We start from the raw sequence: 24074 nt of genomic DNA on the forward strand, positions 1-24074 counted from the left end.
TGGCTTAGGAATGACCGCAATAGAAACCTCCAAGAGATCCACCGGGATCGCCCCTGGTTCTGAAAAGGAGTTAAAAAGACTTGTAAGAAGGGGAGCGACATGTGCACAGAATGTCTTATAAAAGCTCGCAGGAAAGCCATCCGGCCCTGGTATTTTCACCAACTTTAGGCGGGGGATGGCTGCGATAACCTCCTCCGGCCGAATGTCGCGCTCTAAATGTTCAGCCTGATCTTTCGTAAGGGCTGGAAGGGGAACAGAGTCAAGGAAGGTCTCTGTGGCGGAGGCCCCTGCTGGGGAACCGGCATAGAGGTCGGCGTAAAAATCGCTAAAAGCACAGGCAGAATCTCCTGCACGTTCTGGCGCTGTCTAGCTTTGCGCAACTTGTTGGCCAGTAGGCGCCCTTCACCGATCTCCACCAGTGTAATATGCGTACTTTAGCCTCAGCTCCGCGAATTCCACCCGATCCTGGTCTATAGCCGCTAGTTGTTGCCATACTGCCTTAAGTTGCCTCCAAATTCGTGGGGCTCCCGTCCTCTGGTGCATTTGTTCCAGCTCCCTAGTCTGCCTAGTGAGTTCCTCCCACTTACGCGCACGCTCAATATTATCCGCCGCTGAGGTTGCAATAAACTCGCTCCTTATTACAGCCTTCAGCGCTGCCCATTGTGTCGCAAATGTGATGTCTGCATTACTATTGTGAGAGGGATACTCAGTAATAACTTGCTGTATCCGAGCAACCACCTCCTTGCGGTGCAATAAAGTTTCCCAAAGGCACCAGCCTCGTGTCGTGCGTGGGCAGGGGGAAGGGAGAGGACAACGGTCACCGGTGCGTGGTCCTATAGGGAGGCAATCCCAATTTCTACAGCTAGCGAATGCACGGAAGACGAAGCTAGCAGGTAATCTAAGCGGGCATATTTTTTGTGTGAGTTAGAATAGTAGGAGTATTCCCGGCTCCAGGGGTGGAAGGTGTGCCATAGATCCACTAGGCCTAACACGCTCAACCGGGACCGCCCTTCAGGGGTGAGGGTACCTGTCTGGGAAGTGCGTTGGCATGATCTATCTAAAGTGTTGTCAAAAACCAGATTGAGATGTCCCCCTAGCAAGATATGGCGGTCTGCAGTGTTGGAAGCTTCAGTGATAGCTGAGTGAAAAAACCTCTCCTGACCTTCATTGGGGGCATAAACTGACCCAATAGTGAATGTGGAGGCGCCCAAGGAAAACCTATATGTCAGCAACCTTCCCTTAATCTCCGCCCCTTTGTGCAGTACTCTACCCCTGAATCGCTGGGCCACTAAAACTGTGACTCCTGTAGTCTTTGTAGTACTGTAAGAAAAGAACTGCAATAGAAACTTCCGGGACCGGAGACAATGGCAATCTTTCTGCAACAAGTGTGTCTCCTGTAGGAGGCAGATATCCGCCTGGGAGTGCTCTAGGAGTGAGAGGACTGCCTTGCGCTTTACCGGATTATTCAACCCCCTCACATTTAACGTAAGGACTTTAAGCTCTGCAGCAGGCATTTACTCAGTTAGGGTCATAAGAGGCTGAAAAGACACACCTGTATGGGAATGTCTCGGGCCGTGAATGTCTCTCCTCCCTAGGTTACTCATACAAGGGGCACCCATCATAACCTGCAGCGCTCTGTGGACTTGGAACAACAGATCCCTCCCCCCAACTACCCCACCCCAAAGAAAACCCAAAAACAAAACAAGATAAGCACAATCATAGTGTCCATCATCCAGAGATGATTGTAAGAATAGTGAAATGGGGTAATCCATCTAACTTCCAATGGCCCCCCTCCCGCCAACAGCCTAAGAAACATGTCAAGCAAACTGTCGGCCTTAGAGAGTCACGAAAGTCAGCCAGTTGGGGATGGGTTCCTGTCCAATGCAACCGCCTCCACTGCGGCTTGCTGGCCTTCCACAATCGCAGCAACCTGTGGGATTCTTCACTCATCGCCATCTGCCCTGTGGTCGCCACCGGGGCTTAGAGTCATCCATGTCGGCGACCCGGCTTGCCTCCTCGCTCTTCTTAGCAGGTGGGTCAATGCCCAGCAATCGTCAGGCCTCCGATACCGACCACAGCTGATAAAGCTTGTTGTCCAGTTTAAACACCAAACGGAACGGATGGCCCCAGTTGTAAGAGATGCCATGTTGTTGCAGGTGGTCGTGACAGGCTTGAAGGTTCTGCGTTTTTGCAACGTGAGGGCAGACAAATCTTGAAATAGGACCGGCGACTGGCCCTGGAAGGACAATGGATGCATTTGCCTGGCTTTCTGGAGGATCTCTTCCTTAGTGCAAAAGTCTTGTACACAAACCAGGATGTCTGGCGGTGGTGCCGGGGAAGCCCGCGGTGGCCCAACCCTATGCGCCCTGTCAATATGAAGTTCTGACTCAAGTGGACGTCCCAGAATGTGATTGAAGGGTTCCCTAGTGAAGCGAAACAGGTCCTTCGTCTCATCGGTCAGCTTCACATTCCGGATCCTCACATTGTGTCGCCGGGAACGATTCTCTAGGTCCTCAAGATGGGTCTGAAGGTCGACCTGTTGGTCGTGTATCTGGAGGATTTCTTGTTGCAAAGCCGCTATTTCTGTGTCCTTTCCATTGCTCTTGTTTCTAATGACCCTCAGTTGCGAAGAGTAGGTGTAATTCCCTCTTTACCAGAGGCTGTCATTATAGGGACAGATCACCCCCGGTTCGATCAATATATTGACGAAGCCAAGAAAGGCACAACAAATTGGTGGAGGGAAGCCCCTTTTGGAGACAGTGAGGTGGATGGGATAGTGGGGAAGGACCGAAAAAGTAAGAATGAAAACCCTGTTTTCACAAGCAACACGACAGTCACGTGTTTTTCCTGTGACCCTTGCAGACGCGGTGGAACCTGCCCCTAGCTTCCGGTTAGCCCAGATGGACGACAATACCTTACTCCATGCATGGGAACAAGCACAAGAACAGGACAATGATAAGGTAGGACCCTATTTTTTTGTACAACGAGGGTTGCTGTATAGAGCCACAAAAAAATGGGTGACACAATAACTACCCAGCTCCTAGTACCCCTGTCATTTCGTAGCCATGTATTGGAACTAGCCCATAATTACACTGGGGGAGGGCATTATGGGAAAGAACAGACCCTCACATTCTTGTAAAATAAGTTCTATTGGCCCGTCGTCTACAAAGATGTTGCAAAATATTGTGCTGAATGTACACAATCCCAGTACTCCAATCCCGCTAGAATAAAAAAGGACCCCTTATACCCCCTTCCAATCATCGACGTGCCATTTAAGCGTGTGGGCATGGACCTAGTGAGGCCCCTCACTCCCTCAGCTAGAGGCCATAAATATTTGTTGGTGGTTGTCGACTATGCCAGTAGATACCCTGAAGCGTTTCCCCTTTCCTCCATGACTACTCCTGTGATAGCTAGAGCCATGATCACTTTGTTTTCACGAGTAGGATTTCCCGAGGAAATCCTCACTGATCAGGGGACCCCCTTTATGTCTCGCTTGATGGCACAAATATGTGGGATCCTGGGTATTAGGCAAATACGGACATCTGTCTATCATCCCCAAACAGATAACCTTGTGGAGCGATATAATAAAACCATAAAGAACATGCTCCGCAAGGTCATCTAAGACACAGGAAGGAACTGGGATTAGCAGCTACCCCTCATACTGTTTGCCATAAGAACCCATGAGCAGAAATCCACTGGATACTCCCCGTTCGAAATCCTCTTCGGTAGAAGACCCCGAACCCTGCTGGATATGGCAGCAGAACAGTGGGAGGAGGAAGAGGAGAAGGGTAAACCTCTCCCACAATATGCGGCTGACTTAAAAAATTCCATTTCCCATATATGGGGTATGGTCCATGACCATATGGAAACGGCCCAAATAGCTAAAAAAACGTCTTTATGACAGTAACTGTCGGATTAGAACGTTCCAGCCCGGGGACAAAGTGCTCTTACTCCTCCCCTCCTCTGACAACAAGCTGTTGTCAAAATGGCAAGGGCCCTACGTTATAGAAAAAAAGGTATCCCCTGTCACCTATAGCGTACTCCAACCCCTGCATCCAGGGGGAAAACAAATATATCACGTCAACCATCTTAAAAAGTGGATAGAACCCCCTGAGTCTAAGGGAGAGGGTCAGTCTTCTCTTCTGGTTAATACACAAAAGCCCTTGAGCATTCCCACGATCCCCACTGAGGCATCACCAATAGAGCAAGCCCCCATAGGGGATGTGATTACACCCTCCCAACGAGCCCAGTTAAATGCCACCCCCGCCCAGTTTCCTGGTCTCTTTTCCTCTACCCCTGGATTGACTTCGATAGTACAGCACGATATCGTGGTCTTGAACAACACCATCATCAAGCAGAAACCGTATCGCATACCTGAGGCCAGGAGGGAGGCCGTAGAAAAAGAGGTATCCGCCATGTTACAAGCTAACATTATAGAACCCTCCACCAGCAACTGGTGCTCGCCCATAGTGATCGTGCCAAAACCCGACGGAAGCCTACGCTTCTGTATTGACTTTAGGCAAGTAAATAATGTTACCAAGTTTGACTCCTACCCGATGCCGCGGGTCGATGAGCTACTAGAGAAACTAGAGGCTGCCACTAGGCATAGGCGAATTTTGCGAATTCGCAATTTGCGAATTTTGCAAATTTGCAAATTCGCGATCCGCAAAATTCGCGGATTTTGCGGATTTAGTGGGTAATGGCCAGGCGGGAAAACGGTGCACATCGCTAGTGTGAGGGGCAGGGCCAAACGGGCGAGGCTTATATGGGAGTTCACATGCCTCTTGTGTGCATAAAAGGACAGGCACGGATCAGAGAAGCTCGTGGTCACAGGAACTGCACAGGGATTGAGCTCTTGAAAGTCAATTATGCAAAGGCCTCCATCAAGCATCAAAGCTAATTTTCGACGATAGATATGGGGAGAGCGCACACCTACCCAGCCTCGACAAAACACACATTTTTGGGGGTGCTGATTAACTTTGCCATCACACCAAAGAGCGCCGGGGTCCCTCGAGTGACCTGTCCATCAAGAGGGTAAAGGGCGCGAAGACGGTGCACACACCACTAGTGTGTGGGGAGGGGCCAAACGGACTGGGCTTATATGCAAGTTCACATGCCTCTTGAGTGTATAAAAGGACAGGCACAGAATAGAGAAGCTTGTGGTCACAGGAACTGCACAGGGATTGAGCTCGTGAAAGTCAATTATGCAAAGGCCTCCATCAAGCATCAAAGCTATTTTCCAACGATAGATATGGGGAGAGCGCACACCTACCCAGCCTCGACAAAAAACACATTTTTGGGGGTGCTGATTAACTTTGCCATCACACCAAAGAGCGCCGGGGTCCCTCGAGTGACCTGTCCATCAAGTGGGTAAAGGGCGCGAAAACGGTGCACATACCACTAGTGTGTGTTAGGACGGGGCTTATATGCGAGTTCACATGCCTCTTGTGTGTATAAAAGGACAGGCACGGATCAGAGAAGCTCGTGGTCACAGGAACTGCACAGGGATTGAGCTCGTGAAAGTCAATTATGCAAAGGCCTCCATCAAGCATCAAAGCTAATTTGCGACGATAGATATGGGGAGAGCTCACACCTACCCAGCCTCGACAAAACACACATTTTTGGGGGTGCTGATTAACTTTGCCATCACACCAAAGAGCGCCGGGGTCCCTCGAGTGACCTGTTCATCAAGTGGGTAAAGGGCGTGAAGACGGTGCACACACCACTAGTGTGTGTTAGGACGGGGCTTATATGCGAGTTCACATGCCTCTTGTGTGTATAAAAGGACAGGCACGGATCAGAGAAGCTTGTGGTCACAGGAACTGCACAGGGATTGAGCTCCTAAAAGTCAATTATGCAAAGGCCTCCATCAAGCATCAAAGCTAATTTGCTACGATAGATATGGGGAGAGCGCACACCTACCCAGCCTCGACAAAACACACATTTTTGGGGGTGCTGATTAACTTTGCCATCACACCAAAGAGCGCCGGGGTCCCTCGAGTGACCTGTCCATCAAGTGGGTAAAGGGCGCGAAGACAGTGCACACACCACTAGTGTGTGTTAGGACGGGGCTTATATGCGAGTTCACATGCCTCTTGTGTGTATAAAAGGACAAGCACAGATCAGAAAAGCTTGTGGTCACAGGAACTGCACAGGGATTGAGCTCGTGAAAGTCAATTATGCAAAGGCCTCCATCAAGCATCAAAGCTAATTTGCGACGATAGATATGGGGAGATGGCACACCTACCCAGCCTCGACAAAACACACATTTTTGGGGGTGCTGATTAACTTTGCCATCACACCAAAGAGCGCCGGGGTCCCTCGAGTGACCTGTCCATCAAGTGGGTAAAGGGCGCGAAGACGGTGCACACACCACTAGTGTGTGGGGAGGGGCCAACGGACGGGGCTTATATGCGAGTTCACATGCCTCTTGGGTGTATAAAAGGACAGGCACGGATCAGAGAAGCTCGTGGTCACAGGAACTGCACAGGGATTGAGCTCGTGAAAGTCAATTATGCAAAGGCCTCCATCAAGCATCAAAGCTAATTTTCGACAATAGATATGGGGAGAACGCACTCCTACCCAGCCTCGACAAAACAGTAAACAGTCACACATCATCCTGCAACTATTTTAGGATGGCGCCGGCAAGCTGCCAGCGCCATCCTAAAATAGTTACTAAATTAGCTTCATCAGAGCACTAATAGATAAAATAAAGCAGGTGCTCGAGCACCTGCTTTATTTTATCTATTAGTGCTTCCTGTTGAAACTAACTTAGTAACTATTTTAGGATGGCGCTGGCAGCTTGCCAGCGCCATCCTAAAATAGTTAAAAGCTCAACAGGCTTGAACTTTTGCCCCCCAAATCCGCCGCTCGCGGATCTCGCAGATTGTCAGTAAATTCGCGGGAGTTCGCAGATCGCGGGTTTACCGAAAAACCGCGAAATCCGCGAGCGGAACGGATTTTCCGCTCATCCCTAGCTGCCACCTACATGACATCCCTAGACCTTACGAAATGTTACTGGCAGATTCCCTTATCACCTCAGGCAAAAGATAAAACGGCCTTTTCAAACTCCTCCGGCCTCTACCATCTCTGTGTATTGCCCTTTGGCCTCCACGGGGCCCTGCAACATTTCAGAGGCTCATGGACCGGCTCCTTCAACCTCACCAGGAATATGCAGTTGCTTATATCGACGATATTGTGGTATTTAGCACAACCTGGGAAGACCATTTAGGACATCTCTTTGAGGTGTTCACAGCAATCCAGAATGCAGGGTTGAGAATCAATCCCAAAAAATCATTGCTGGCGACTGACTCCATACATTACTTATGATACACTATTCAGGGAGGCCACATAAAACCCCAGATGAGTAAAATAGAGGTAGTGAAGGCAATCCCTAGTCCTAAAACAAAAAAAGAGGTCAGATCCTTCCTAGGGTTCATAGGCAGTTACAGGCGCTTCATCCCACATTTCTCCACTCTGGCAGGCCCTCTTACCGACCTTCTAGCCAATACCCAACCAACCCAATTTAAAACATGGGGACAACAACACGAAGAGAGCTTTCAAACCCTCAAAGCCGCTATTTGCTCAACCCCCATCCTACGTTGTCTACACTTTAAAAAACACTTCGTCCTACAGACCGACGCTTCAGGAATAGGCCCAGGTGCCGTCCTTCAACAACCCAACCCAAACGGACAATTGATACCCATCCTATTTCTAAGCAGAAAACTGTTTCCCAGAGAAATCCATTACTCCACAATTGAAAAAGAATGCCTAACAATCAAATGGGCAATCGAAGCCCTACAGTACTACCTCGTTGGGCGTTTGTTCACTTTATTGACGGACCATGCACCCCTGACATGGCTAGCACAAAACAAGGACACCAATCAGCGCATCCTTCGATGGTTCATGTCCCTGCAACCTTTTTCGTTTCAAACACTGCACGTTCCCAGTTCCAAACAGATCTGTTCAGACTATTTGTCCCGGCATCCCGGCCTTGAGTGGCCACCCCGTCCGTTCTTAAGGGGGGAGATGTGTGGGGAGGAGGAGCAGGAGACCCTATACGCCACGGAGCAAACACGGACTTCCTGGTTGCCACCACGAACAAATCCGGAAGTGAGTGGCGGTGCTCTAGTGTTCAAGCGGCTGGAAGGGGAGGACTTGCGTCGGACAGCAGAAGAGAAAGGGGCAGAGGCGGAGATAAGAGGCAGAGGTGGAGAACAGACGGTGTGCAGTGACAGCGAGGAGAAAGCGGAGCACCTGGAGGAGGTCTGAAGAGATGAGAGCGAGAACGGAGTGGAGGAGGTCCAAAGAGAGGAGATCGAGAACGGAGTGGAGGAGGTCCGAAGAGAGGAGAGCGAGAACGGAGTGGAGGAGGTCCAAAGAGTGGAGAGCAAAGAGGTCGGAGCAGAGAGACGACGGGGGAAGGAGCGGGACGGCGTAAGGGCGGAGGAAAAACAGAGGGCGAGTCAAGACAGGGTTCTATACACCACTTCCATACCCGGTAGGCTGAAGGAGGGAGAAGACACCACGGGTCCCTATGCTGCGGTCCAAGAGGCGGGCCGTAGCCCAAGGCAAGTTCCGTTACAGGGGGCATTCTGGTGGGGTGTGTGAGGAGGGGGGAGGTAGAGCTGTAATGGGAGGCGGGAGGACGGGAACGTCAGGAGGTGCTAAAGATAAAAAGTATCACACCAACCCCCCCTTTTCACGCATTTTGGTGATGGTAGCACAACTCCTATAACCAGAGCATTTATTAATTCCTGGTTTCCCCCTTTTTATTTTCCTTTCTGAGGCTTAAAGACCCCGGGATCCATAAGAGAGGCGAGACGGAGGCCTAATTACTCCTGGATTTGTGGACCAGACAGGACACGGCTACGCCTTACAGCACAAGACCTTAATTTTGAACTCTGTCAATATCCAATAAAATAGTCCTAAAGGATAACGTACCGTGGCCTTGTGCTCTGTACCCCACAACCCCACCACAAATCTGTTTCAGGATGTCTGGTTTTACCGCCATGGACGGAACACCATGTATTTTGGTGTATATTGCAGCAAAGACTGTACCCCAAGTGTCACAGTCCTCCAGATGTGGTGCGATCCCCATAGGTAAACAGATTTTTAGAATTCTGTGTTTCTCATGAGAGGTAGTATCAGGAAAGACTGCCTCGATTTGAGTAATTTTTTGAGCTATCCAAAATGGAATTTGTTCCCGTTTTGTGGGTAATATACCAATGACTGAATGTAGAGTCTGTGGTGTAATTTTATTTGTGTTACCCTGGTAAGGGGTGTGTTGCGGAATCCTTATTGCCATTTGGACAGTAAAAGTCTCATGACACATTGAACCAATTGTCTGTAAATTTTGATTAGCTCTTTGAGTTGAATTAATAGTTCCTCATCTGACATTTCTTCAATGGCAGGATGTGGTGTATAGATGGCTAATACCGGCCATGTTGCTCCTGGTCTACCTAGTGGACCGAGCCTGGTAATGTGATTTATATGTTTTAGGGCACCTTTAAACCAGAGCGCACGCTCTTGGTATGTTAATGAAATTTCAATATCCTCAAAAGGAATGCATTACTCTGGTGGTTTATCTTCTTTGTAGAAGCCAAACCTTTTTGTTCCTGGATTTGCTTCAGGGAAGACTATCAATAAATAGAATACCTCTGTCTGATGATATTTGTGTTCCTCTATCACAAAAACTACCCTCCCACCTCTTGCTGATAGGCCATTTCTTATAATTTTTATAGTGATGGCTTTCCTTACATTTTATGGAATGCCATTTCTCATAATTTTTATAGTGATGGCTTTCCTTAGATTTTATGGAATGTTTATAGCATCCTCGTCAGTCTAAACCTGTAAAGTTTAAACCTTTTACGACTGCATCTGCTGCCGTTCCACCGGTTGCGGTGTTGTCCCTGTTATTCAACATTGTTTAATGAAAGTTGCAGAGCAAGTTTCAAGGAAACAAAGATAAGGTGCACAATATTTTGGAACACTGTATCCTTCCACGTTGAATCAAACCAAAAACGAATACATAGGATTTTTGTCCTACTCAGCTATGGCGGATATTTTATCCTTTTACCCACTCCAGACGTCTATTGGAGTATTTACGGAAAAAGGGTTCTCTGAGAAAAGCATGACAGAGTTACTTTAGTATCTAGCGTTAATTAGTGCCTTACTAAACGTTGGTCGCCATGTAGTGTAGTTCCTATATTCCCAATAGGCTCTGCACATTGGAATAATATATCCTATAGATTTGACGTAGGACTTATGTCGACTAGGTCTCTATCGAATATACTAAACTTAATTGTGTGTGTGCCAGCTAACTCAGAGGTCACTGGAAACTTTCTTGAATACACCAGAAGGGATTAGTTTCTGACAACCGCATAAACATGACAACTTTGTTTCCCAAGATTAAGAAAGATATCTCTCAGAGTCGCGGAAACAATATATAAGTATTTCACTCAGTCAATCGTGCATGCTTCGTTTCAACAGAGTTGCAGAGAAATAGAGAGACATGTGTTTTCAATAAAAGGGTTTCAGTCTTCTTTCTCATGCAAGAGAGGTGAACTGCTACAATCGTTATACAGACTGCAAAGTATAATGCGTACAGCGTAAACAGTAATATGAAATAATACTGTAAGAGCATTCTATGGTTTCTAAGCCATATAAAAATACATAAATAACATTGACTAAAATACTCAACTGGTGCTTCTAAAATACACCTACCCCAATGTACATAACCTAAGTATAGTATGAGGGAAGAAGTAAGTATTGTGTAGCATAGGTTTAGTTGTTTTTGCCAAGAATCTATCAAAGGTTTCTCTAGGTTCTAATCAGCTCCATACCTTTGTTTAGAGTGAAGGAGGTCTGGTATCTCTGTCTCAGGACTCGATTTCCCAACACCCCGCAAGGGGAGCTTGGAAACACTGGAGATGGATTCTCGGCAGGAGAAGGGCAGCCTCTTAATCAGTGCATCAGCTGGAGAGTCGGCTTTCTTCGGCACTTGCTGTAGCAAGCTGCGTCGGGCAAGTAGATAGTCGAACTGCTCTGAATCACCGTAGTTGGTCATTGCAAGTGAAGGCATATTTATACCTTAAAGGTGTTTAGGAATGCCATAGCTTGACGTAAAGTTGGGCATATGAACATCAGGAAAGAACCCCTAGGGAATAGTTGTTCTTTGTAAAGTAACTGAGTTCTTGGACTATTCAATATTCAGGCAAGGGGAAGTCCCTGACTGCTTAAGCTGGTTTTCCAAGAAGTCGTTGTGACGTTTGGTACGGGTGGAAGTAGCCCTACCTGCATTTGGGGTAGCATGGGCTGTGCCTAAATAAGGGCTTGATTTCTATGCCTATATAAGGGCAATGTGAATTGTACCTATATAAGGGCATAAGTCGGGAAAATTCACTCAGAACTTAAAACACCACACAACATGTTATTCTTTTTTAAACTGCTTATAATTATTTAACTTTTGGAAAAAGAAAGTGTTTGTTTCATTAAGATTAAGAAATCGGGAACACTAAATTTTATAAAGACTGTGAATATTGTGCATTCTTAATGTCTACTTTCATGCGCTCACTATGCATATCCAAGAGTTCAACCTTGAAGGAAAAACAAAGTTGGCGCAGCACAAGTGACATTTAGGTGAGAGACAAATCACACATAGTGTAATAAAAATTCAGGTGGACATAATCATTGGTATTTCACAGCATATATGTTCTACCTTTGTCTTTCTTAGTTTGATTCTAGAATGATGATATTATATTACATTTAAAGGAACAAGAAGTTCAACATAGCGCATGTACGACTCTCGTACCTAACACAGGTGTTAACCATAATTAATATAGTTGATTCCTTCTTAATATATACTTATTTCTAAGTACATTGATGTGTTGCTTTATGTTGAACAGACAGAAGTAGGTGACTCTGCTTTAGGAAACCCGGCTGGTCCAGGAAGCAGAGGTTGCTGCATCTTTTCTCTTTGTGTTTGTTTCTCTTTCCAAACCCCTTCCCGCTTAGAATATTGATCAGAATCACTGTTTCTAAAATCAGTGAGGCTGGGACATATTCTGGGCGGGTTGGGGACTGATCATCACCCCTGTCGACCGCCTGGTTTTCAGGTGCGTGGTAAGACCACCATAACAGAAAGTCAAGCCAAAAAAATGTAACGGCGGCCTAGGTGATGGATACCTCTACCGTTGATCCCGTAGCTCTAGGGCAAACCTCTCTTTCTATGCAGGATTTATCCAGGCTACTTGCTGATTTACAACAGGAAGTAGTAGCATTAAAACAAGAAAACACCATCCTGAAAACTGACTTACAATGATATAAACCACGTGATAACCCATGGGACGATAGTTGTTGTTCAGCCTCCCCGTTTTACCTTGCATTCAGCTCACTCTGAGTCTCCTGTGCCCCAAACAGGCAATGTCTCCGTGGTCACCCCTACGCCGGTTCCCTTGGCTCCCCTAGAACGTTTTTTCGGAGACCATAGTAAATTCAACATATTCATGAACCAGTGTCAATTGCACTTTTTATGTCGTCCTGCAGCATTCCCCAATGTTGGAACTAAGGTGGCTTTTGTTTTGTCCTACTTGAGCGGAGTAGCCGCCACATGGTCTATTCCTTTCGTTGAAAGAGACGATGCCTTTTTACACGACTTTCCGTGATTTTTTTCATAAGCAAATTGAATTGATTTTAAAAAAATGTAAACAAGTCAGCCAATACACCGAAATCACAAAGGTAAGTTCATTCACACCAGCACTGTATCCCCCAATCACCAGTGCCATAAAAATTGCATAGACACAATTTGAAAACAGATTAGTCAGGACCCTCCACATTCCCCAACCACTTCCCCCACACTCTACGATATTTCTTGACACACCCCTTAGCTTTGTAAAGGGCTTTTTCTTGGGTTGCACACCAGTCTACCCCTCTACGCCAACTTTCTATAGTTGGCGGGTCTGGGTTTATCCAGGCCGCCGCGGTGTCCCACTTGGCCCCCATCATGGCTGTGTTGAAGAACAGCTTCTCGTTCCTGGACCCATCTAATCCATCAGTGATCCCCAGCAAGGAATGACGTGGGTCGTGAGGAACCTCCCAGCTCAGGACCTCTGTTAGCTCCTCTTCAATGGATCCCCAGAACTGCCCCAAGCGGGGGCACAGCCAAACCATGTGGAAGAAGCCGGCCGGGGCATGATTACATCTGGCACACGACTCGTCTGGGCGTAAACCCGCCCGATGCAGGCACTGTGGAGTGAGATAAGCGGCATGCAAATAGTATAGCTGAATCCGCTTGAGTTTGGCGGAGACAGTGACTATTCTGGGGGCCATGAGGGCGTCACGCCAGTCTACCTAGTTGAGGGGGCCCACCCAGTCCACCCATTGATCCCTCAACTTGTCTAATGACATGGAGGTGTTGTTGACTAGGGTATGGTATATACGGGAAAACCCCCCCTACCCAAGTCTCCCATCATCGTCTGAGCCTCAGTGGGGCTGTATTTGGGCAGCCTCGTGTCGTCCGTGATGTGCATGTGGAGGGCATGTCTCAACTGCAATTATTTATAAAATTGGGATGAGTGTAGGGAGTAGCAAGTTTGAAGTTCCTGGAAGGACAGCATATGGCCCCTTGCCCATACATCCCTAGCTGAGAGATACCAATTCGATCCCAAGTTTTAAACCCCCGCAACCCACTGACTTCCTGAAGCGAAGCCCCCTGCCAGAGGGGAGTACACTGTGTCAACTTCCCCGTCCACCCAGTATGGTGGAGCGATGCCCGCCAGGCCAAAAACACAAAGCGCGTCACTTCCGGCATCCGGGTCAGAATGGGCTCCCCGTACAGCATGGCTTGGATGTCTGCTAGCCCCATGTCGCTCAATTCGAGCCTATAGGCTGGATCCGACAAGCCTCCATTGAACCAATCGTGGATTACTAGTAGGCGTACCGCCAGGAAATACAGATACAGATGCGTCATTCCTATGCCGCCGTCATAGTAGGGGATCTGGCAAGCTGTCAGTGCCATGCGGGCCCTTCCTCTGCGCCAGAGGAACCTGTTGATTAGACTGTCCAGTTCCCTGAACTAGGCCCTAGAGAAACAGAAGGAGGTGTTCTGCAGTACGTAAAGGAACTTGGGGAGGATCATCATTTTAAACATAGCCACCCTTTTCAGGGGGTTCAGAGGAAGAGTCTTCCATATAAGGAGGTCCTCCTTCACCTTCTTAACTAATGGAGCCACGTTGAGGGACCAGTCCAGCTCGGGAAGAGGGTGATCCAGATCCCCAGATATTTAAAAGACTGCCTCCGGAGTGGCATGGTGGCCTGCCAGTCGAAGCATTCTCTAGAGAGATGAAGGAGGACCAACACTGATTTCCCGGGGTTGAGCCGCAACCCTGAGGCTTACTCGAAGGCGTACAGAATCCGGAGACACTGTGGCCTCAAGGAGGCGGGGTCGGCAAGAAGATAAGAACATCATCCGCATATAATGCGATCTTGTCCGTGTCCCTATTGGGCCACTCCCATCCATGGAGGTGGCCTTCAGCCCGCACCAGGGACACTAAGGGCTCCATCGCCAGGGCGAACAGCAATGGAGAGAGGGGGCACCCCTGCCTAGTGCCCCTGGCGATGGCAAAGGTCTCCGACATCACCCCGTTAACCAAGACTCGTGCTCTCGGGTAGGCATATAGGACCTGGAACAGTGAACTGAAGTATGGCCTTAACCTCATCTCGATCAGCACGCCCTGAAGGTACGTCCAGTCCACTGAATTGAAAGTTTTTTCGAAATCTATGGACAGAAGCACCAGATATGGAGTAAGCAGGTGCCGATTTGCCAAAGCCAGCTGCAGCCTTCGAAGGCAGTGGAGGGTCCCCCGCTGGGGCATGAACCCGCATTGATCCGGGTGCACCAAAGAGGTCAAGTAGGGTTTCAGCCGCTGGGCCAGAATGGTGGCGTAGAGTTTAATTTCTGTGTTCAGGAGTGATATGGGGCGATACTCCGCACATAGTCGGGAGGGAGGCTGGGACTTCGGGAGAACCACTATGGTGGCGATATCCGCCTCCAGCGGAAACTAGCCTCTTTCCGCGGCTTCCGTAAATAAATTAGCTAGGTGGGGGCTAGGGTGCCTCGATATGCCGCATAGTACTCCTGCGGAAGGCCATCCGGACCTGGGGTCTTGCCCGAGGAGACCAGAGTGATGGCCTCCTCGATTTCCTTCAAAGCGATAGGGCGCTCTAGATCCTTCTTGGCTGCTAGTTTCAGCCTAGGGAGGCACACCCCACCGCGGTCAAGGAGAGCAGCGACAGTTAGCCCAGGAGTTTGCGCAGTGTGCAGTCTCCGGTAATATGCAGCAAAGGTATTTGCCATTGCCACGGGATCGCATTGCATTGTTCCAGCGGAATCCACCACCTCCGGGATGATGCGATTCGCCCTGGAATATGTGGCCAACCTATGCAGGATCGTACCGTTCTTGTCCCCCCGCCGTAGATTTGTGCTACCGAAGACCTCCAGAGGAGCTTGGCCGCATCCAGGGATAGCTGCTTAATATCGTCCTGGAGAGGGCCAATTGTCGGGCCTTAGCAGCATCCTCTGACGTGGATAGAAACTGCTCCAAGCGAAGCACCTGCGCCTCCTTGGAAGAGATCTCCTGAAGCTGTGATTATCTCTGGATTTTAAGCTGCCATTTCGCGAACCCTTTTATGGTCGCCTTCCCAGCTTTCCACAGGATACCCGGAGAGGTCACCGATCCCTCATTGGTATCAAAGTATCTTATAACCTCTTTCCCTACCTCTTTCTTGAAATCTTAATCCTGGAGGAACCAAGCATTCATCCTCGATATTTGGCGGGTCGCGGGAGGGGGGTACCCTGAGCTGAGGGTTATCGGGGAATGGTCAGAAATGCCTCTGGGGAGCATTCGGACGTCAACAACCAATGAACAGTCAGGCGCGGGGACAAAGATCGCACCTATGCTCGCTTGGGTGTGGTAAGCCCCGGAGGTATGTGTGAATTGGGTGGTGTGTGGGTGCCATGTGCGCCATGCATCGCAAAGCCCCAGAGACTCCGACCAGTTCCGCAGCTGTTTCGCTCTCACCACCCGGACAGGGGTCCCGATAGGTTGAGGGCCGGGACTAAGATTGCGTTGAAGTCTCCCGCAATTACCATGTTGTCTGCGGGCACGTTATGTAGCACCGAAGCAGTATGTGCAAGTGTAGGCGCATATATCGACATGAGAGTGAGGGATGTACCAGACAAAGATCCGCAAACTGCCACAGAGGAGCCTTGAGGGTCGTATACCACTCAGGAAAGGACAAAGGGCAATGTGCGCCGTAGAAGGATTGCTACCCCTCACGAGCCCCTGGAGAAGCCAGAATGCCACACCCGATCATAGCCATAACAGGGCAAGAAGGGGCAGCAGTTTCAGAGGAGGTGTGTTTCCTGAAGCATGAGGATGTCTATGTGGAGACGCTGCGCATACCTTAAGACCGTTGTACGCTTGTGCCGATCCAATAAACCGTTGACATTCTATGACAACACGTGGAGAGGACTTTCAGCGATTTAAAGCAGAGATGCGGAAGTTGTTTGCTAGACATCAGTTCGTTCAGGCTAGTGATAACGAGCTCTTGAATTTGCGTCAAGGTACTAAAGATTTCCTGACGTATATAACATCCTTTAATCGTCTTATTGCTGAAACCGAATGGCCTAACAAAAAGAGAACTTCGATGTTTTACCCAGGGCTCAAAGACGAGCTTAAGGACATTCTTGCCCAAATTGTTGACCTTCCCACTTATTGTACTGAATTTATTGATTTAGTGGTTCATTTAGACCATAGGTTAGGAGAACGTAAAGGAGAAAGAAGCCGGAGTGACATTCTTAGGCTACAATTCTTAAAACAAGAGAAAAAGGAAACCACACATTCTTCTGTAGATAACGCTGAACCAATGCAAATAGGTGGAATCAGAGGACCACTGTCCAAAGACGAAAAAGATTGTAGGCATCGACTAAAATTGTGTTTGTACTGTGGAAAGTCCGGACATTTCACCTGGGATTGTTCTGTATAACCAACTACATCTCGTAAGGTAGTAGGTTGTAATGACTCAATAACAGTTGAGACTGATCCGTCGGGTAATATTTAAGCCTGGTAAGGAATGAGACCTCCCTATCGAGCACATCAGATCTAAGGGTCTCTTTTCATCAGTTAGCCAATACAATTTCCATTGTACCTCAACATTTAACTCTCATTGTGACCTTCCTTTTGGCAGCCTAAACTAGAAAAGTAATCCAGATTCTTCTTGATTCAGGAGCAACCGGTAACTTTCTAGATATCAGCTTGGCTAACACTTTAAACATCTCTACGATAAGGAAGACCGTTCCTGAACACGTTCGAGCCGTAGACGGTTGTGAGTTGACCTCTGGTTTGATTCAATACCAAACATTACCCTTGACCATGATTTGCGATGAAGGTCATTCTGAACAGATTCAATTCGATTTAATTGATACCCCAGTTTTTGGCGCAATTTTAGAAATACCATGGCTTCAGGTGCATAACCCTAAAATTGATTGGGTCAAAATAACTGTTACTCTTGATTCCACTTACTTTTCTCAGTCTTGTTATTTACAATACCAACAACCCATCACACCCTTACACTGCGCTTCTGTTTGTGCAAATGCTGACACACAAGAATTTAATATTCCACAATCTTATGAAGATTTTCATGACGTTTTCTCTGAAGGTCAAGCTACCCAACTTCCCCCACATCGGTCTTACAACTGTCGTATCGATCTACTTCCTGGGGCTACCCTGCCTTGTAGCAGAGTGTATGCCTTATTTGATCCAGAGACACGTTATCTCAGAGAATATCTTGACGATTTGTTGATGAAGGGGTTTATTCGTCACTCCACTTCCCCTGTGAGTTCGCCTTTGTTCTTTGTGCCCAAGAAGAACGGGGAACTTTGCGCCTGCATTGACTATAGAGCCATCAACAAGGTAACAATAAAGAACAGGTACCCTTTCCCACTCATACCTGTCTTATTAGACCAAGTACGTAATTCCACCATCTTTACAAAACTGGACCTAAGAGGTGTTTATCACCTTATCAGGGTAAAAGATGGGGATGAGTGGAAAACGGCATTTAGAACTAAATTTGGCCTATTTGAGTACACTGTGATGCTGTTAGGACTGTGTAACGCTCCCATAGCGTTCCAGTTTTTTATAAACAAAGTCCTACAAGAATTCCTAGACATCTGTGTCATCTGGTACATAGATTATATTCTGATTTATTCTGATTTATTATGTTTATGCGGTTCTGACAACCGCATAAACATGACAACTTTGCTCCCTCAGAATAAAGAGTGTATCTCTAGAGTCGTGTGAAAACAATAAACAGCTATTTCGCTCAGTCAATCGTGCATGCTTTATTTCACCAGAGTGCAGAGAAATAGAGAGACGGGCGTTTTCAATATAAGGTGTTATTTTATTGAGCAGTCTTCTTTCTCATGCAAGAGAAATGAATTGCCACAATTGCAATACTTATCATAAAGTAAAGTGCGTACAGTAAAAGTAGTATTATGAAATAATACTGTAAAAGCATTGATATGGTTTCTTAGCCATATGATACTTTAAAATGGATAAAATATATACATACATAAAAACATTGACTAACGAACTCAACTGGTGCTTCCAAGATACGCCTACCCCGGTGTACCTGACCTAAGCCTAATACGTAGGAAGGAGTAAGTAAGTTGCAGTTTTAAGTTAAGTTAGGTTTTTGCCAGTAAAAGTAGTATTATGAAATGATACTGTAAAAGTATTGATATGCTTTCTTAGCCATATGATACTTTAACACCTTGGCTGCTGTGACTTTTCCCCTCCTGTGCTGAAAATCCTTGAATACTATAGTTTCATGACGAGCTCAGCTCGTCATCAGCACAGCTCAACTGTTCCTCATGACGAGCGGAGCTCGTCATGAGCATCGAAAGGGTTAAAATGGATAAAATATATACATACATAAAAACATTGACTAACGAACTCAACTGGTGCTTCTAAGATACCCCTACCCCGGTATACCTGACCTGAGCCTAATAGGTGGGAAGGAGTAAGTAAGTTGCATTTTTAAGTTAAGTTAGGTTTTTGCCAAGTATCGGAATCAAGAATTCTCTCTAAGGTTTTAATCAGCTCCGTAACTTGGTTATAGAATGAAGGAGGTCTTGTATCTCGCTTCTCAGGACTCTATCTCCCAGCAACCCGCAAGGGTGACTTGGGAACACCAGAGCTGGATTTCTCGGCGTGAGAAAAGGCAGCTTCTCCAGCGCGTCAAAAGGGAGGGGCGGCTTCCTTCGGCTCTCGCATCAGCTGGGCTTCGGATAAGTATATAGCCGCTCTGCTCCAAACCACTGTGTGTTTGCTTAAGGCAACATTGGTATATTTATACCTGAAAGGTGCCGGGTTTGACGTAAGGTTGGACATAAGATGTCACTAACAACTAACAGTTCTTTCTAGACTCCAGGAGTTCTTGTGCAAATCAAAACAAAAGCAGGGGGAATTCCCAAGCTGCTGGAGGCTTGGTTTGTTTAAAGAACGCGTTGTGCTTTCTAGAAGTCTATGGGAGTAGCCATGCCGTGTTTTGGACTGCATGGGCTATTACTAAATATGGATATGATTCTTATGCCTTTATAAGGACACTTTTTGTTATAACCACATAAGGGCATGAATCGGGAATATCGAATTAGAGTCCTAGATGGAAATACAACACCCACTCCAGGTATTAATGTCCATCATTACTGAAAAAAAGCAATATTAAACATACGTTGCATGTGTGTTTTCCAACCCATCCCAAAATACATAATTGCATTTGAAATGGTGTATGGTTTATATGGTTTCAAGCAGGGTTATCATTCAGTTAAATGCATATATATATCCGCTGAATGAATTGCGAAAATTACACATGAAATGGCTCTGTATACAGAAAAGAAGGTCGAGACCATTCCATCACATATTTATACGATACTATACAAGTGCTAGAGGCTGAGGTAAAATATTGTCTCTAATGTCTCTAAAAATAGAAGCTCTGTTCTCTAAGAATAGTTCTACTTTTAAGCAAAGTACCATGTGCCTGAAAAAATTGTAAATATTTTTGAGTTTAAAGAAAAATAATTTCGCTTTCAGGGGAAAAAATAGTTCCAAATATTTTCAGTTGTATTGTTTATCAGAACTGAAGGTCAAATTCAGAGTTCAGGGAACGCTGTGTGCTTGTTGTTTTTAAAAGTTATTCTCGTTGTTCAGGGGAGAACATCATATCAGACAGGCTTGCAAAAAATTGGTCTACAGCATCAGGTGAAAGTTCGACCAAGTTTGAAAATACTGTAACTGTGCAGTTCTGTGCGTGATTGCTATCATCGATGTTTGGATCAGCAATGCTCACAGAAGGTTGTACCTGTTTCGTGCTGCTTTCCTCTCGTACTTCACCGCCACCTACTCTTAGTGGTGAAGTCTCAACGAATGCGGTCATCAGAATAGGTAGCCGCTGGGGACAACACGTTGCATGAGTTGTTACTGGACAAAGCAAAGTATCGATATCCATTGGTACTGCTGATGGTAGTGTAAGACAGACGTCCAACACGCATTCTTCTCCACATAGCAGACATCGAAGCACAGGTAAAATGCAATCCTGCCAGATTGGTCTGAATGAAAGAAACCAAGTTGTACTCAGATCTCTTAGCCGGGCTAATCCGAGGACCTTAGTGATACGGTCTCGGTATTGCTAGGATCGTCTCTTCCATCGTTACTGGAGTCTTGTCTGTGGCTTGGCTTGCCATATCGGAGCAGAAGGAACAAAAATAAAATTCCTGCTACGAGTCCCAAAATTAAAGATAGGGCCGCCAAAGACAGAATGGACAAAATTCGGGAAGATGCCCAGAACTGTTTCAAATGGTGTTAACAGTCCCGAAAAAATTCTCTTAAATACATGTGCGATGCCACTGGTATCAGACATGTTTAAAATTTGACTTAACATTTCTACGAAATGCACTGGGCAATTTGTCGATAAAAGGGTATGTATCTCTGACATTGTCCTTGCAACTTTTAGATCATACGTTTCTTTGGACGAGGTCAGTGGCACAGTTGTCTGTAAAAGAATAGACTTCATTCTGCTTAAAGTATCAATTCGAATAGAAGAGATATTCACATAAGGCCATTTTGCCGTCTCCATGTCTGGATTGCTGTTTGGATACAATACTTGCCTGCAGCAAACGACCCTGGAGGTAACGGTTATGAGATAGCATTCTCCTGGCACCATTCCACAACAGCTGTGGTCATTTATCAAAACGTAGCTACCGTTGGAAAATTGTCTGAAGAATGGTTCCATCTGTGTTGCAGGAGTGCCTTGCAGGTGACATGAAAGGTTATTTGAAGACCCTAAGCAGGCTCCATGCAAGTTAATACCTTGACACAGAAGTGTACCACTTAGTGATTTTTTACAATTATTACCACTAAGGAATACCTCCTTTTCCCTTCACTATAACATTTGTGTGTGTAAGGTAAATCCCAGGTTGATTTGATGTATCCTTTACCCAACCTTTCATACTGGCCTGCTGGTATATATTCTTGGCAATATTTAAACTGGAAAGTTGTTATCGGAATTGTAATTGTTCCTTGTATTATCCATTCAATGACAGGTCTTTCTGACATTGTCAATGGTAATCTCTCAAGTTTTTCAATGCTCAAAATCGTATAGTCTGCTCCTTTTTGTGCCAAACTGATTTGTTTATCAGTAAGGTTAAAGATAGAAAATAATGACGTTATGTTGATTAGACGCCATGGCACGTAGCCTGAACGTACGTTTTGCAACGTCCAGCCTAGCTGTACAATAGAACGCAATTGGGACTGACCATGTTGTAACATTAGCAAGTCTTGTTATATATCTAATTATATCCAAGGCAGATGATACAATACTGTCCAGTGAATATATTCTGGAAGACAGAGTCGTTAACCCATTGTCCACTACAGAAAGTGATTTTCCAAATTTATACAATCAATTTCTCGTATGTTTCTGCTGTTTCAATTTGCATTACTTTCCAAGCTTCGTTGTATGCAGCGTATATACCGGCCGCTATGAAACGTTTTTGACGCTGTTTGTGAGGTCCCAGTATGAAATCTCGTAAGTCAGCACCTTCTTTAAGTAAAGTCAAGTGTTGCTTAATTTCAGCCAGTGTGGATTTCTGTAGCCACTCAAGGCATAATTTCCCTACACTGTATGTTGTAACTATCCCTGGATGTCAGTTTGAACCCCTGTCTTTCGTTCAGGAATCTATCTTGACAGTTATTTGTGTCTGTGGGCCAGATCAACCATTTTTTCCAATCAGGATTTGTTCTGTTTTGGTGGAAAATATGGGATACGTCTATTTCCACATCCCTAGTACTATTACTTTCAGGTATGTGCTTTGGAATAGACGGTTTATTTAAGTCTTTTATCTTAGCTAAACCAAGACAAGTAGTTTGTTGAATGGTATCATTCAGGAATATTATTTGTTCTGGGATCATGCAGGCTCTAAATAATGATTCTAGACCTTGTACCTGCCAGTCTTTTGTTACCCAGATGGTTTTTGTTTCAATGTTATTTTTCCAAAATTCAAAACCAAATGTATACACTTTGTCATAAAATTTTTCAGAATAAATCAGTTTAGTATTTGTCAACATTGTTTTCATTCCTGACTTATTTAACATTTTAAAATAAAACGTTTATGGATCACTGTTGTTAAATCCTGAGAAGTATGGAAATTTCTCATAAAATGTTTTTGAACTACCTTTTGGTGGAGTTGGACAATGTTCCCATTGATTATAAGTAAAAACATTTCTAGGTTGTGCAGATTTATGCAAATAGTGATGACCATAGTGATTGTAACAGTATAATTCTTCATAATTTGATGAACCCTGTAAATAATCATGTTCTGTAAATGTAGCTGACATTACTAAATCGGACATCATATTGTTAATATTTTCAAAATCCCAATCATCAGAAAAAGAACTTGGTATCACAAAATCACTTAAGAAAACCTTAAACTGGTGTGGATACTTCAAGAGCTTAATCGGGCCATACATTTCATATTCAGTTCTGTCCCATGCTATACCCCCAGGTATTGGATTGGCTGTGATGTTCACTGATAATAGTTCTCTTTTCTCAATATGAGAGGATCTGTGAGACTTTAGAACCAAGTTGATGTTCTGACTTGCTGTGTCCATTGTACTATATTTTCCATCAATGAATTTACCCAAGTATAAAACCATGATAAGCCAAAGCAGGAGATAAAGTACACCTAACACAGTCCAAAATTCAATCCATGGTGAAATCAGATATGTTTCTTTTAGTTGGTGAAAAAACTCGGTTATTTTTTCTTTGAAAGTTTTTGTTTCTGGCTTGTCTCCATGTTCACTTGGATCATCGGAAAAGTCATCAAAGTTGATAAAATAGCCAGATGCAGTTCTGTCAATTGGTGGGATTGCTTCCGGATTTCCATTGATCTTTGTATTTTCTTTTGTTACATTTGTACAGTCTGAGGCTACATCGTTGTAGATTGGTGTATCATCAGGAATTGTTGCAATTTGGGTTCCAAGAGGCACTAGTTCCATGGCTTTGTTGCATAGTCCTTTTTTATTTACTGCAGGTTTATCGAATGTGATTAGTCTCTCAGTTTGAACCTCTTGGATTGTCGCAAAGTTTGGTCTTCTGTTATTTCTTGGTAATCCACTGGGCCTGCTATTTATTTACTATCGGCCACATGTTTGTGGTTTCACCAGGTCGATGGAAACAATTCTGTTTTCCTTTTTACCAGCAAGTGGCGGTAATACTACTGATCTTGTTCCGCTGACAGCTAAGACAGGAACTACTTTTCTGTAAGAAGGCCCAAATTCCTTCTTCACCGCGATCTTTTCTCTGACCAGGTCCCCAATCTTTGGAATCCAGACAGGTCTTGCTGGGACACGTGGTTCTTCAGTGGTTGTTGGCTTAAACTTTATGTTACTTAGACTCTTTCTTGTTTCATTCAAGTCCTGAAAAACAGCCAAACGATCTTTGATATCAAAGGTTTTTTCTTC

Source organism: Lissotriton vulgaris, chromosome 3_1, assembly GCF_964263255.1.
Source record: "Lissotriton vulgaris chromosome 3_1, aLisVul1.2, whole genome shotgun sequence".
NCBI lineage: Eukaryota > Metazoa > Chordata > Amphibia > Caudata > Salamandridae > Lissotriton > Lissotriton vulgaris.